A 16557-nucleotide genomic window follows, 5' to 3' on the forward strand; every position below is an offset into this window, starting at 1 on the left:
CATACATACAACCTGAGCCTGCGATGGAGGAACCCCCAGCACAACGGTCCAAGAGAGTCTTGCTTCTCCCATAGCTGCAGTCTGTTATTCAAACTGTCACCAGCCATGGCTCTGACTCTCTTCAGCTTGCTGACTTTTACAGACAGCCACGTTTTTAAAATCTGGTGTCATATTGCCGCGATTGCAATCCTTAACTCCACTTTTCTTTTTCTCAGCTAGCTATCTCAGAGCTCAGGGGTAGGGTTGGGTGGGGGCCTCCCATATTTGTCTGGAACAGAGTCCCCTCCCTCTGACTTTTCCAATGGCCTTTCCTTTGTCTTTGGTGACTGGCTTGATCTCCCAGGCAATTTCCTGAACACAGCAAGTTGGCTTGGCCTGTATGTTAACACTTTGCTAAATTCAGTGCCTGGCAACCTTTTTAACACTCCAAGCACCGATTCAGTTCTAACACCTATCAGATCCAGGGATTTGGCACCCTCAAACCCTGGCACCCACAACTCACGACAATATAAATAAACAAGATTAGAAAAACAAAAATGGACAGATTTGCCAATTCTTAAATAAAGGTAATCAGCTGGAGGTACACTGAAGGCCACGTTTGAAAATATCCAAGTTGCGGACCTTGGAATCTCACTGGGAATGTTGCCCCACACTTTTCTTTTTTAAAAACCATTCTCTCGCTGAAATTTCACATGACGTACCCTGTTGCTCCTGTTCATGATCCCATTTTCCTTTTTTGAAACATTTTTGCCACTTAAAAGATCAAGCAAGGCAGGATCCTGTTCTGAGCAGGAGGGCCGATTATTCACACGAACGGAAGAAATGGAATATGCCAGAGCTCATTCTCCTCCCTTTGTCGCGCATTGTCAACAGATAGTCTTGCATTTTGACCGGCTGGAGGAGTTTTCACATTTCTGGGAACTGACATAAAGACTAACAGTCTCATAATGGCTCTTGAAACAGCTCCGAGTCAAACTGAAGTGATTCAAGCTACGATTCTCGTGCAACATTCATATTAAATCATGGGCTGCAGCTAAGCGCGGCAAAGACTCCGCTGAAACTGTTCCAAACGGGAAGGGCTATTTACTTGTGTCTCTCTCACACTGTGGCTGTCATCTGGACAAGGCAAGGCACAAATGGGAGGGCAGAATGTAGCAGCGGAGGATGACCCAGTAGGGCAAATGGGGAACTGTCCCAGAAACCCTCATCTGTCCCCTTCCTTCCTTCCTTCCTTCCTTCCTTCCTTCCTTCCTTCCTTCCTACTGGTCTGAGGAGTAGCACAGTCTCTCCTTAGTCTCAGGACGGGGGAGACCAGAATTAGTTGGGTTTACCAGTCATTCGCTGTGGCTCCACCAGCTCTTGGCCTCCCTGCCTTCAGCACAGGCCACCACTGGAATATAGTTTTCTTGCTTTTAGCCCACTGAAGATTCTCAATCTATAAAAAGAATGACAAATTATTCCTTTCACCAGGGGCGTAGCATAGGGAGGGCCAGAGAGACCTTAGCCACCAATGCATGATTTTGAGAGGGTGCGAGTCGGGTGCTCCCATGCAGGGATCCCCACCCTGCCTGCTGCTGGAGGGGTCTCTGGGCCCCTCGCTGTCAGGGACTGGCAGAGGAGGAGGACTGGTGGAGACCGCCTCCCCATCCTGACCCTTCCAGGGAGGAGGAAGAGGAAGACAGTTCAGAATTACAACAGGGGTGTGTGGGAGGTCACAGCTCAGAGGCAGGGGAGGGGGAAAGTTGGGAAATCATGGGAGAGGAGGAGCAGGCAGAGCAGGAGCAGCAGCTGGCTGACATGTTGTCACTGGAAAGTATTCCAGATGCATCATCTCCCAGAACCCGGTGAGCTTTAAAAGTAGGAGAGCAAAGAGCTTGGAGACAGAGGGCACTTGGTGGCACCTGTATATGATGATGACGAATGAGGAAGTGGGAGAGACCGTGTGTGTGTGGAGATTCACTTGGGACAACGCCATTATCCAAGAGACTGGGTTCTATAGCCTCTCTGTAAAGTCTGAAATAAAAAGGACTGTAAGAAACATTTTCTTGTCTTTACACTTTCCTGGGCAAGCAGCCGGGAGCTGCTGACAGCATCTTGACACTCACTGAATGGTTGCCTGGTCAGTGTTTGTGGGAGATGCGCCCGTCAAGGGCTGCATCGTCCGACTGGGCTCCACCTTTCTGTTGCGGTCGGAATGTCCCTCTATCGCTGAGTTTTGGCAGAGAAGATGAGTCCCAAGGCCATTTGGAATGCCTCCCCCGTCTTTAAATAAAAGTTAATAGAGGGGAGCAGAGATGAGCAAAGCTCTGCATCTTTGTAAGACCTCAAGGACTTCCTCTCCCCATATAAACTGTCCTGGACTCTGCATTCATCACCTGAGGCCCTTTTTCTTGTGCTTCCTCCATAAGAGGTTGGGGGTGGCAACACAAGAAGGGGCCTTTTCTGTAATGGCTCCCTGTATGTGGAATGCTCTCCCCAGGGACGTTCGCCTGGCACCTTCATTATACACCTTTAGGCGCCAGGCAAAAACGTTCCTCTTCAACCAGGCCTTTGTTTGACATCCTATACCCTTTTAAAAGGGACGCGGGTGGTGCTGTGGTCTACACCACAGAGCCTAGGGCTTGCCGATCAGAAGGTTGGCGGTTCGAATCCCCGCAATGGGGTGAGCTCCCGTTGCTCGGTCCCAGCTCCTCCCAACCTAGCAGTTCAAAAGCACGTCAAAGTGCAAGTAGATAAATAGGTACCGCTCCAGCGGGAAGGTAAACGGCATTTCTATGAGCTGCTTTGGTTCACCAGAAGCGGCTTTGTCATGCTGACCACATGACCCGGAAGCTGTCTGCGGACAAACGCTGGTTCCCTCGGCCTATAGAGTGAGATGAGCGCACAACCCCAGAGTCGTCCACGACTGGACCAAATGGTCAGGGGTACCTTTACCTTTACCCTTTTAAAATGTGGCTCTTTTCTGGGGAGGGGGGTATTATTGGGTTGTTGCTTTCATCCTGATTATATATGGTGTGATCTTTTCTGTGAACTGCCTTGAGACCTCTGGGTTTAGGGCAGTATATAAATTCAACAACCTACAGTGGTACCTCAGGTTAAGTACTTAATTTGTTCCGGAGGTCCGTACTTAACCTGAAACTGTTCTTAACCTGAAGCACCACTTTAGCTAATGGGGTCTCCTGCTGCTGCCACGCCGCAGGAGCACAATTTCTGTTCTCATCCTGAAGCAAAGTTCTTAACCTGAAGCACTATTTCTGGGTTAGCGGAGTCTGTAACCTGAAGCGTATGTAACCTGAGGTACCACTGTACAGCCTTTTAAATGTGGGAAGGGGGAAAAGTTATTGTTCTGTTAGTTTTGGTTTAGTTATTTCCTTGTGTTTTGTGTACGTACCGCCCTGAGATCTTTGGGTGAAGGGTGTTATATCAATTTAATAATAATAATAAAAGATCACGCCGATGAAGAGACTAGCAAAGGTCCTGAGGCCTCCATAATCCACCCTGCCAAGGGCTGACCTTTCCGACATCAGAAGGACACATGCCCAAGTGCCCCCCCCCCCTTTCAGTGCATCTTCTTCTAAAGTGTGAGCCACTCAAGTACTCACTTGTCTCTTTGCATGAAATTGGTAGCAGCTCAGTGATGCGATTAACTGGCTGTTATTTAGTTACAGCCGGTTAGCGACGGCATGGGTTTGCCATTGATCAGCTGGAAGTGACTGTCCACTTTAAATATGGATAAACTAACTGGAGGGCCCGGCAAGACAAGCTGCGTGATGGAGGTGGAACATGATAGAGACTGGCAGGATCTCCCTAGACTTGTCGGAGGCCAAAGAGCTGGCCGCAGTTGTGAATTAAAAATATTATATCTATCGCTATATATAGCGACAGCCGCAAAGCCAGCGAGGGGATTTTCCGAGACAGCTTGGAACATTTGAACGAATGTGTCCCAATCAAAGGAGTCTATTTCAAAATGTGATGCTTCCCCTTGCCCTAGTTTTACAGGAGCTGTGGCTGATTTTTTTTAATCAAATCAAATGACTGGAATGATTCACTCCTGGTTTTCAGCCAGTGAGTTTCTTCTCTTTCAGAGACCTTTGACCTGTTGCCTCTTTCCAAGTCCCTTTGCTGCCGCAGCGACATCATTCCCCGGAAACGGCGCAAGGAGTGAATCGAGAAGCAGCTTAATGAACTCTAATAACCCTGTTTGTTCACAGAAGCCCCATTACCTAGAAACAGCTGACTGAAGCATCACCGGAGGCAGCAAAAACAAGGCTGGCGAAAAAAAGTGCCTCCCCTTTTCCACACACTCGTGGTCTGCCGTTTCTGGCAAATAAATCATCCATTGAGGTTAAAGAGAACCCAACCTGGGACGGGGGAGGAGAGGAGCCTATTAGATGTCACACTTCTGAAGGAAAAGATGGGTCTCCTCAATAGGACCTGGACTCCTGCAGGGATCCCAGGAGGAGCTAATGGTGGCAGCGGCTGGTGCCCATTTGCACTGGTGGGTCAGAAATCAGGGAGCCCAATGACAGGTGGAGGCAAAGCCAGTGGCAGGCAGAGGCAACTCATTCTGGTTTTGTCCCCCATCTGGGATAGCTCTGTCGGCAGAGCAACAGACTATCCAACAGACTATTAATCCCACCGGAGCAGTACCTATTTATCTACTTAGCTACTTGACATGCTTTCAAACTGCTAGGTTGGCAGGAGTTGGGACTGAGCAACAGGAGCTCACCCTGCCACGGGATTCAAACCGCTGACCTTCCAATCGGCAAGCCCAAGAGGTTCCGCGGTTTCGACCACAGTGCCACCCTTAAAGGTAAAGGTAAAGGGGCCCCTGACCATTAGGTCCAGTCATGAACAACTCTGGGGTTGCGGCGCTCATCTTGCTTTATTGGCCGAGGGAGCCGATGTACAACTTCCGGGTCATGTGGCCAGCATGACTAAGCCGCTTCTGGCGAACCAGAGCAGCACACGGAAATGCCGTTTACCTTCCCGCTAGATGTATTTATCTACTTGCACTTTGATGTGCTTTCGAACTGCTAGGTTGGCAGAAGCAGGGACCAAGCAACGGGAGTTCACCCCGCCGCGGGGATTCAAACCGCTGACCTGCCGATCGGCAAGCCCTAGGCTCAGTGGTTTATACCACAGTGCCACCCGCATCTTACCCAATGCCTAACCTCACAAAGTTGTGACGATTCCTACGACGTAGGCGGAAACCAAATGGCTGGTGCCAATTTGCCAAGTGGAAGAAATTCCACCAAAAATATGACGGCTGACATTTGTCCATAGTGAGTTCATGTCACAGCAAAGGATAAAAAAGAAGGCAGGTGGATTGAGAGATCTGGTGAAGGGTGAGAGAGGAGGGGTCCCTGGCAATGCCATGGTTTAAATTTCCTGGTGGTGCAGCTGGTACGGCAACGAGGGGGGTTGTCAATCTCCACCCCCCTCCCGCCGGATCACTGCAAGGACCCCGATACCTGGCCGCAATGCCGCCCACCGGAAACGTTGAGTGGACTTGTTACAAGAAGAGAACATGCATGGCTGGCGTGCAGGGTGGTGGGTGCAAAGAATGACGTTCGTTGGCATGACCCCCAGAACCCTTCCTATATGTTTTGAATGCACGAGAGGTTAATCCGAACACCCATTTTCTCCCCATGAGATAATGTCTTCATCTAGCCAAATCTCACAATATGCCCTGTTTTTTTCTTACAATGTGCTTAGAACAAAGTACACCGGCCTTTGCAACAACAGCAGCAAGGATACTTCTCGCGAAGCACTGGAAAACTCAAGATCTACCCACACTGGAAGAATGGCAGATGCAACTGATGGACTATATGCAACTGGCCGAGATGACCGGCAGAATCCGAGATCTGGGAGAGGAGACGGTAGAAGAAGATTGGAAAAAATTTAAGATTTACTTGCAAAAACATTGTAAACTGTATGAATGCTAAGCAGGATGCTTGGTTATAAACAATTTGGCACCATTAAAATAGATGAAGCGAAGTAGGAAGATAAGTTAAAATGTAAGAAAAAACAATTTTTATTTTGGATAAACATTTGGTTAAATTTAATTGATAATTAGACAGTAAGGATGGAAGTAAGGTGATAATTTGCTGGATTAAATTTTTTTAATGTGGAAGGTAGGGGCGGGAGATGTGAGGAGGTCACAAGAAGATAAGAAAGTATGTTATGTTTTGTTATAACTTTGTTTGTCTATTATATTGTAACTTAAAAATTTCAATAAAATATTTATATATATATAAAAAAAACAAAGTACACCGGCCTGATATTGTTATAATAATTTTGTCCTCCCGGCACCATCATTAACATCCTTTTGGCGCCAGGTGGAGACTTATCTCTTCGCCCAGGCGTTAGATGGATTATGATGATTTTGCTGTTTGTCGATGGTACGTTTTTGCTGCTGGAGTTTTCCGCTGTTTTACTGGCTTTGTTTTAGAGGTTACTGCATGGCTTTTGTTTGCATTTTTTCTCTCCCCTTGTTTTCCGTCATGCTTTAGGCTTTCAAAATTTTGCAAGCCTCCTCTTCTTACGTGTCTAGTGGCCAATAAATCAAATGAATGGATGAACGTATATATAAATGGTTTCAGGAAAGCATTGCTCTCAAAGCACAGGGCTGGTATACAGGGCAATGTCTGTAACTGATTTGGTGGGCTCCACTTGACTCAGAAACTGGCACTTTAAACTGTTGGGAATTCCTTCATGCTCTAGTGCTGTCTGAATTGCTTATTGGGAATTGCTATTTTATTTATTTTTATTCAATTCCACAAACGGATTGTTTCCTATGCAACATCTCAAAGTGATTCAAAATGCAGCAGCGATAAAGAGCAGCTCAGTTGGTAGAGCACGAGACTCAATCTGAGGGTTCGAGCCACAACAGCGGTGCCAACTTGAATAAAATATTGTGGGGGCCCAGGTAAGCCCTGCCCCACATAACTGATCATATGACGCAGTGCATGCACACCATTTGAACGGGAACGCCAATCAACTTTGTGGGGGCCTGGCCCCCTCAAACATTTTATTCTGGGGGCCAAAGCCCCCAAGGCCCCTAGAAGTTGGCTTCTATGTTGGGCAAAAGAGGGAAAGGTAAAGGACCCCTGGATGGTTAAGTCCAGTCAAAGGTGACTATGGGGTTGTGGCGCTCATCTCGCTTTCAGGCCGATGGAGCCGGCATTTGTCCACAGAGAGCTTTCCCGGTCATGTGACCAGCAGGACTAAACTGCTTCTGGTGCAACGGAACACCATGATGGAAACCAGAGCGCACGGAAATACTGTTTACCTTCCCACCACAGGGGTACCTATTTATCTACTTGTCTCTAGATGACCTTTGTGGTCCCTGTTCCACTGTTGAATAGGTCTTACTGTCAGAAAGTTTTCCTATATGTTTAGTTGGAATCCCCTTTCTTGGAACTTGAAGCCACTGGTTTGGATCCTACCCTGCAGAGGAGGAGAATACAAGCCTGTTCTCTCTTCCATGTGATAGTGCTTGAGATATTTGAAGAAGGCTATCGTATCAGCTCTCAGTCTCCTCTTTTGCAGGCTAAACATGACCAGCTCCTTCAAGCGCTCCTCGTAAGGCTTGGTTTCCTGACCCTTATATATTTCAGATATAAAGACAATTTCGAAATCCAATACGGTTACAATCAGAGATAAGGATATGAGGATGTTACTGGATTATTTTGGCTTGAATTCCTACAGTTTGACAGGAGCTGCAGACAAGAAAAAGGCAGGTCAGCTTGCACCAGTGGATGGAATAATAATTATTATTATTATTTATACCCCACCCATCTGGCTGGGTTTCCCCAGCCACTCTGGGCGGCTCCCAGCAGAATATTAAAAACATGATAAAACATCAAACATTAAAAACTTCCCTCAACTTCTAAAAGTCAGATTGTTGTTTATTTCCTTGACATCTGGTGGGAGGGTGTTCCACAAGGTGGGTGCCACTACTGAGAAGGCCCTCTGCCTGGTTCCCTGTAACCTCACTTCTCACAGGGGGGGGGGGACTGCCAGAAGGCCCTCGGAGCTGGACCTTAGTGTCTGGGCAGAACAATGGGCTGGAGACGCTCCTTCAGGTATACTGGGCTGAGGCCATTTAGGGCTTTAAAAGGTCAGCACCAACACTTTGAATTGTGCCTAGAAACGTACTGGGAGCCAATGTAGGTCTTTCAGGACTAGTGTTATATGGTTTTGGCGGCCACTCCCAGTCACCAGTCCAGCTGCCGCATTCTGGATTAGTTGTAGGCAAGGACCTAGACAAGGTGGTCATCACAGTTCAGGAAATGTGCCACTATACACATATGACAATGGGTCTGAACCATCTCAACAACTGCAGCCAGTGGCAAGTTCTAACACACACTGTTTCCTTTGCGTTGCCATATTTCTAGAACTAATATTCAGTTGCTGAGGTTTTTTTTAGGCAATCGGTCAATGGACCTCAAATTCCTGCAAATTTCGCCAATTTTTCCAGAATTGGAAGAAGTTTCTATCTACAGAAATCCCTAGTACCGTTTGCTATGATTCAGCAGTAAACAGTGGGTTTTTAAAGAACCTCCTCTCAGATCTGTGACTTGAAATCACGGGACCGATGAAGGTTTGGATGCCTGCAGATACTCTTTCTTCCATTGTCTCCCGAAACAGATAGATGCCAACAATAAGAGCCACTGGTACCTTTAATCCTCCATGAATTTGCCTCATCCAATTTGAATCCACAATAGACCCATCCTAGTAAAAATATCCAGTCCCCCTTTAAAGTGTTCCTATCTGTGCTTCGAAATGGTATGCAGATCTCAAAATGCAGAATGAGAAGAAGCTCCTCTTTTTTTTGGTAATTAAGGAGTAGCAGTAAATTTGGACATTCAATACATTTTGCAGTACTGTTGATGAGTTCGGCGTCATTTCATCATCCACAGCGAGTGTCAAAGTCACTGCAGATAGGGGGGGGGGGAGTTATCATTTTCTGTGTATTAGATTTATTTCCAGCCACATTTCTGTAAATAATGCATCTTCGAAAATCGTATCGTAAGTCAAGTGTATTCTCTAATTAGAATCAGTAACTGAAAGTTCCATAATTTTTGTTCTGAACTTTCACTTTCAGCCTCCTAGTCTCTGACGGGCAGGCGGAAGGCAGGGCCCACCCTGGGCAGGAAGAAAGGGAAACTGGAGCAGAGCACAAGGAATCTTGATATTTTATTTTTATTTTGTTAAATGCTTTCTGCATCTCTGTCTAATCTTGCCTCTTCCTAATTTTTTTTTTATTGGCGTGTGTTTTTCCTTTCGTAAATCTACCAAAGAATCTAATGAAATAAAAATGGGATTGAAGTGATAAGGAAATGTCCGGGGGAGGGACAAAAACAGTGGGTGAAGGAGTGTCAGTTGGGAGGAAAAATGTCCCTATTTTGCTCTGAGGAATGTTGGAGGGGACGATATTACCTTCAGGAGCACAGACACCATGGCTGGATCTACGCTGACCTTTTAAATGTTATTTGAATGATATTAGATATATCGTTCTAAAACGTCGCAGGGCATGTTGTTGTTGTTGTTTAGTCGTGTCCGACTCTTCGTGACCCCATGGACCAGAGCATGCCAGGCGCTTCTGTCTTCCACTGCCTCCCGCAGTTTGGTCAAACTCATGCTGGTAGCCTCGAGAACACCGTCCAACCATCTTGTCCTCTGTCGTCCCCTTCTCCTTGTGCCCTCCATCTTTCCCAACATCAGGGTCTTTTCCAGGGAGTCTTCTCTTCTCATGAGGTGGCCAAAGTATTAGAGCCTCAGCTTCATGATCTGCCCTTCCAGTGAGCACTCAGGGCTGATTTCCTTCAGAATGGATAGGTTTGATCTTCTTGCAGTCCATGGGACTCTCAAGAGTCTCCTCCAGCACCATAATTCAAAAGCATCAATTCTTTGGCGATCAGCCTTCTTTATGGTCCAGCTCTCACTTCCATACATCACTACTGGGAAAACCATCGCAGGGCATACTGGTAAATTAAAAACGTTCCTTACCTCTGTTTTTCCCCTTTTGTTTTCCTATTGCCACTTGCTGCAGCACCTTCTGGCATTATGAACTGTACCAGCAGAACATCACACATCCATTCTTTAACGCTTCCTTAACGTTATAAACCCTGAGTGCAGATCCGCGCCGTGTCTATGAAAATAAGTTATTTAGCTGGGAATCGCAAATAGCAGCCCTGTGTTGGACTTGCATTCTGTTTGCAAGCATCCCATTGGCATCTGATTGGCTTCTGTGAAAACAAAATGCTGTACCTTCATTGAAAATGTTGTCTATAAGAATAAAAGAAAATTATTATAAATTAGCTTGGAGATGGTATTTAACTCCAGTCAGATGAAACCAAATAAACAAGGAATATTTAGTGTTATGTTGGAGGGGATGCCATGGAATTATGTCCAAATGTGGTGGAAGTGTAAATATGTACAATTTGGGGGGGGGGGCAAAGGGTGTTTAAGGAGATAACATAAATCACTGGGTTAAAGCTGACTGAAAGTCCAGAGGTAGCATTATTATCAATTTGCAATGGGGTGGAAGGTTTGCAGGCCATGAATGACTTGCTCGCAAATTTATTGACAGCTGCACAAATTATGATAGCTAGGAAGCAGAAGGGGCAAGCAGAATATAAAATGGGAGAATAGCATAAAGACGTGTGGGATATAACTATTAATGATAAATTAACATGTGCCATTAAGGTAAGACGGGGAATATGCAGGAGGAATGATTTTGAGGAGATACAGAGGGTGTTTGTAGAATTTGTACAGTTGGAAAGGGGTCAAATCATTGCAAGAGGTGTTGAAATTTTGGGAGGTTGGATAGTTGCAATGGAATGGTCTTGGTGGTGGGGTGCACATTTTTATTCTTATCTATGTATGGTTATTACTTTGTCAAAATATTTTGACAAAGTAATAACCATTCGTAAATAAGAATATTTTTTTGAAAGAAAAAAAAAGCAGCACCTTTGGCCTGATATCCAGCTGGGCTATTCTTATGCCAGGAAGGAGATGTTTGCAGATCTTACTGAAAAGCTAACCATCCTCAATTATACCATAACATTGGCATGACTGCCAATAACCCAATATAGGAACCACAACATTTTGTTTGCTTGTTAGCAGACATCTCACTTTCTTTTGCTATATACTGCAGAAAAAACACTCCTTGTCCTGCCTGTCAGGTTCGCTGCAGAACCATTGGCTTCCTCAACGTTCCACATTTAAGGCTGGCACTTTGCACGTGTGGAGATTGTTTTCAGTCAAATGCCAACTCTGCACTGGAATCACAAGCTATAGATCACATGGCACATGTCTCTCCCCACCCTGATCCCAATGGGTGATCACTGACTCAGTGGACCAGAGGAAGACAAAAGAAGTGATATGGATGCTGCCAGCATAATATTAATGGGATAATTCTCCCTTGACCACAGATTTGGCAGCTCTTGCTTCTGTGCATGCGAATAAGAACTGTCACAGCAAAGAAGACCTATTTTGAGATACTTTGAGGAGTCCCTGTGCTTTTCCATTTTCTTTCCATTTTTGCTGGTATGCTTTTCCTCTGCATATGAAATGAGATCTCGCTTTCTCTTGGGAACAGTTCTTGGTCTTATGGTTTCTGTAGGTCAGATATGTAAAGATAAAAGGTAAAGGACCCCTGGACAGTTAAGTCCAGTTAAAGGCGAGTATGAGGTTGTGGTGCTTATCTCGCTTTCAGGACAAGGAAGCCGGCGTTTGTCCACAGACAGCTTTCTGGGTCATGTGGCCAGCACGATTAAACAGCTTCTGGAACAATGGGACACCGTGACGGAAGCCAGAGCGCATGGAAATGCCATTTACCTTCCTGCCATAGTGGTACCTACGGTAATACTCGAACTGGTGTGCTTTCAAACTGATAGGTTGGCAGGAGCTGGGACAGAGCAATGGGAGCTCACCCCATGGCAGGGATTCGAACCGCTGACCTTCTCAGCAAGCTCAAGAGGTTCAGTGGTTTAGACCACAGTGCCACCCTCGTCCCTTATATAAGCCCTTATATTGTGAAGATTAAACGATTAGAGTCTGAAGCCACAATGAGGAAGCTTCTAATTCAAGTTGCAGAGGATCTTTGCTGAATGAGACATATGCTTGAGTACACATTATGGAAAGATCTCGACCATCGAGGTTGGTTTGGCCAGATAATATCGTATATTAAGTGCTACAGGAAATTACAATCCAGCTTTCAGTTCATCATGAAAAGTTGTGACATCACTAGCGTGGAAGCAGAGGTGCCAACTTGTATCCAAACATGAGGGGGCCCATCATGCACATGAGACATCATGCGTGTTGTTCATTTGGAGGAGACTAGTAGTGGGAGGAAGCAGTGACGGAGCAAGCCGAACAGGCGCCTGGGGTGGTGCATGTGCCCTGCACCCAGGGGCGGGGCCAGCCACCCACATGGTGGAGTGAACTGGGGCAGGACGCTCCATGGGGCCTCCAAAGATTCTGCCTGCCTCCTCCCACTCAGCCGCCCTACAGCTGAGGGGGAGGCCGTGGGTGGACCGTTTGGGGCAGTGTGGAGCCTATGAGCGCCCAAGCCACTGTGTCACTCCCAGGAGAGATGCGTGGCTCGGGCGCACTGCAGGCCCTGTGGTGATTGCCTCCCGGCATTTTGTCACCCCTCTCAGTGGTGACACCTGGGGCGGACTGCCCCCACCGCACCCCCTTTTTCCACCCTTGGGAGGAAGTCTGGCAAAGCCTGCTGTTGCCATGATGCCTTGCAAGGCCTGCCACCACCGCTGCAAGGCCCATCAAGGTCCGCTGCCACCCCTGCGAGGCCCATCGAAGGCCACTGCTGCCACTTCCGCAAGGACCAGTGAGGCTTGCTGCTGCCGCCGTGAGGTCTGGCAAAAGTTTGCCACCACGGCTGCAAGGTTTGACAAGGCTTGCTGCCACTGCTGTGAAGTGCTGCACACAATTGTGGAGGCTCGGCCTCATCCCAACAGAGTTTGTGAAGAAGATACCTCAGCCTCATGGAGATGTGTGGAAGCAACCATGCTTTATGACACTTTCTAGGAAATCCAGCTCCCAGATGCCACTGTCAGCTTCTCGCCAACTGGAGAGAAAGAGCACATTATTACATATGACATTTGGTGTGCGGTGACATTTGTTAGCATATCAGTCTTCACATTTCAGCAGCTATCTCATTTTTTTTAAAAAAAATAATTACTAGAACTTAAGAAGCATTAGCTAATGGGGCCTATTTTTTGTTTAGTTTTTAAATATTTTTGTTTAGTTTTTAAACATCTTTATTGAAAGTTCAGAAAGTACATAATTATATGAAAAAAAGAAACAGAATCCATGTACAGTGGTACCTTGGGTTATGAACACCTCGGGTTACAAACCCTTTGGGTTATAGACTCCACTAACCCAGAAGTAGTACCTCGGGTTAAGAACTTTACCTCAGGATGAGAACAGAAATCGTGTGGCAGTGGTGTGGTGCCAGTGGGAGGCCCCATTAGCTAAAGTGGTACCTCAGGTTAAGAATGGTTTCAGGTTAAGAAAGGACCTCCGGAATGAATTAAGTTCGTAACCAGAGGTACCACTGTAGAAGGGAAAATAAAAGGAGGGGGGGGACCCCAAAACTTTATACTTTACAAGGTAGTTATTGTACTTCACCAGATCTTAACCTATTACATTTGTATTTGTAAGAATGGATTCCAAATATCATTGAATTTGTCCATGGCAAATAGTATCCCTAGATATTTAATGTTGTCCTTGCAAATGTGAAATTGGTATTCTTTAAAAGGTTGAACCAAAAAGTTATTTCCTATTAACTCCAACTCCGGTTTGGACCAGTTTATAGATATTGCCAAAAACATCTAAATTTTGCGTGAATATTGGAACAGTACTGTGAGGTTTCGTGATAAACAGAAGGAGCATTAGTCGTTTTGACGTGCAGGAGGCCATGAATCACAGTCACTTGCAGGGAGAATCTCACAGATTTAGCTAGTTCCTGCTAGGGCTATGAACACACTCTCTGCTACTGAGGTAAAACATGCCCAGTTTAATAAAGTGGGAGGATTGACTTCCACCTAGTGATTTGCAGTTAATTACAGGTGCTGGAGTGGTGCTTAACACAAAGTGAAATACCGCGTTCCATTTCTCCACGCCATGTAACCTTCATTTATATTTGGCGGTTCTTCCTCCCTCTCCCCCCTTCTCCCCGGGGAGGATCATTGTGTTCCCGAGACATTAGATAGCGAAATCTTGTGCCCAGTTAAACGAAGGCAATTAAAAAGCAACACCAACATATAAAAATTCGAACGCTTCTGGGTGATGCTGCTGGCCGTATTTGCAAAATATTTTCAGCTGGTACAGTATGTTTGTGCTAAAGTAAATGGAGCATAGAGGGGCCGGGACATAGTCACATGAAATACATTTCGTTCCAGCTCCTGGGAAAGGAGGGGAGAGAGGAAGGGAAAGGTATTACCTAGAGGATTGCGTTGACCACGGTGTGATACAAAACGTGGCCTCCCCAGACGGCAGCAGTAGCTGGAAGCAGTCTGAGAGCAGGAATGTTCAAGTGCACGGCAGTTTGGCGAACGTCACATGAAGATATGCATGGTTTCTGAAAGGTTGCCAGCCCTGGAGGGAGAGGCCTCATGCTGGCTTGCGATAAAGGTGCTTTATTGAGCTCCTAAGTGCTCTCAAGAAACAAATGACTCAGGAAGCCTCAATGATACTTGGAACCTATCAAGAGAAAACATTATTACTCATGCTGCAGCCAGCATGCCAGCATTCTAGTAACATTTCCCCGTCTTTTGCAACAAGCGACTTAAAGGGAAAATAAAGGCAGAGGCCTGCTGAAATTTCAACAGCATTCCTGTTCTTCAAAAAGGTAGCGTGACCTTGAAATATATATATAATAGTGCCCGATTCAAGACAATAGCACACATTTGGTTTATGATTTAGCGCAGACTATAATCAGTGTGACGTATAGTTAAATGAGAATGGTAGGAGCCCTTTTGATATGTTCCAGGAATGCATGGTCAGACGGCGGGGGTTAGGGAAGGATCATGTCAAACCTCCACATAAAAAGCCTCGGCCCAGTATACCTGAAGGAGCATCTCCACTCCATCATTCAGCCCGGACACTGAGGTCCAGCTCTGAGGGCCTTCTGGTGATTTGCTCACTGCGAGAAGCGAAGTTACAGGGAACTAGGCAGAGGGCCTACCCACCCTGCGGAACGCCCTCCCATCAGATGTCAAGGAAATAAACAGCTATCTGACTTTTAGAAGACACCTGAAGGCAGCCCTCTTTAGGGAAGTTTTAGATGTCTGATGTTTTATTGTATTTTTAATATTTTGCTCGAAGCCGCCCAGAGTGGCTGGGGTATAAATAAATTATTATTATTATTGTTGTTGTTGCTGTTGTTTGGATTTGATATCCCGCTTTATCACTACCCGAAGGAGTCTCAAAGCGGCTAACATTCTCCTTTCCCTTCCTCCCCCACAACAAACACTCTGTGAGGTGAGTGGGGCTGAGAGACTTCAGAGAAGTGTGACTAGCCCAAGGTCACTCAGCAGCTGCATGTGGAGGAGCGGGGAAGCGAACCCGGTTCACCAGATTACAAGTCCCCTGCTCTTAACCACCACACCTGTTGTTGTTGTTGTTATTATCATCCTCATCATCTTCACTGAAGGTGTAAACTGGAACTCCCTGCTGCAGAAGGCAGAATTGGGATTCATTTCATGATGACCTTAACAGATTGGAGAATGGGTCCAAACTAACAAACTGTATTTCAGTACAGGCAAATGAAAGTCAGGGAATGAGAGAAGTAGGTAATAAGATGGCATGAGACAGACAGAAGATGGAGAGAAAGGGAGAGAGAGAGAGAGAGATTGCTCTGTGGTCCACTTGGATAACTTGGTGTGTTGGAATTGAGCAACCACAACATTGACTTTTTGTCTCCTAGGAGGCAAACTCTCTAGCAACAAGAGCAGGGGCTACTGTCTCTGCAGAGCTTATGTCATGGAGAGTCAAGGGCACAACAATTCATAACCCTGCTTGAGGTTGTTTGGTACATTGCATTTCTGAAGGCCCTATAAACCCTATAAACTCACGTGACTTATTTCCAAAATATCCTTCCCTGTCATTCAGCTAGAAGACATTCCTGTGTGATAAAGATCCCCTTGATATCCCTGTGTGATAAAGAACCGCTTGAACTCTTGCGTGTTACTCCGAAACCTCTCTCTTGCCAAAGAAGCGGGGACTCGTGTTTAGACTCAGTGTTCTTGTTTTAATTGAAAACATCCTTCAGTGCACTTTATCCTTTCCATCTTAGAAGGGGAAAGTTACGAGAGGAAAGGCATGGCTTGGTCAGTACCAACCCCAGGTGCTACTGCCACATTCAGTCTTGCCATCCCGAACACATAAAATACTGTACCTATGGAATTGTTATAATCAGAAGAGGCTGATCTGAGTACACACATTACAAAACTGCACAGCTGTGTCACTAGGGGAGAAAACAGCACATCTTAAAGAAGTTTTGGATAGTCTCTGATCAAA

General features: G+C 46.0%; 1 long non-coding RNA gene across 1 annotated transcript; it reads right to left on the reverse strand.

The window, feature by feature from the left end:
- Positions 1 to 9194: 9194 nt before the first annotated feature.
- Positions 9195 to 15020, reverse strand: LOC144329098 (uncharacterized). The gene is made up of 2 exons (XR_013394508.1): positions 14480 to 15020; positions 9195 to 10296 (listed from the first exon to the last, which is right to left on the reverse strand). It is a non-coding gene; the product is annotated as an uncharacterized LOC144329098 (long non-coding RNA).
- Positions 15021 to 16557: the final 1537 nt, after the last annotated feature.

Source organism: Podarcis muralis, chromosome 10, assembly GCF_964188315.1.
Source record: "Podarcis muralis chromosome 10, rPodMur119.hap1.1, whole genome shotgun sequence".
Lineage (NCBI taxonomy): Eukaryota > Metazoa > Chordata > Lepidosauria > Squamata > Lacertidae > Podarcis > Podarcis muralis.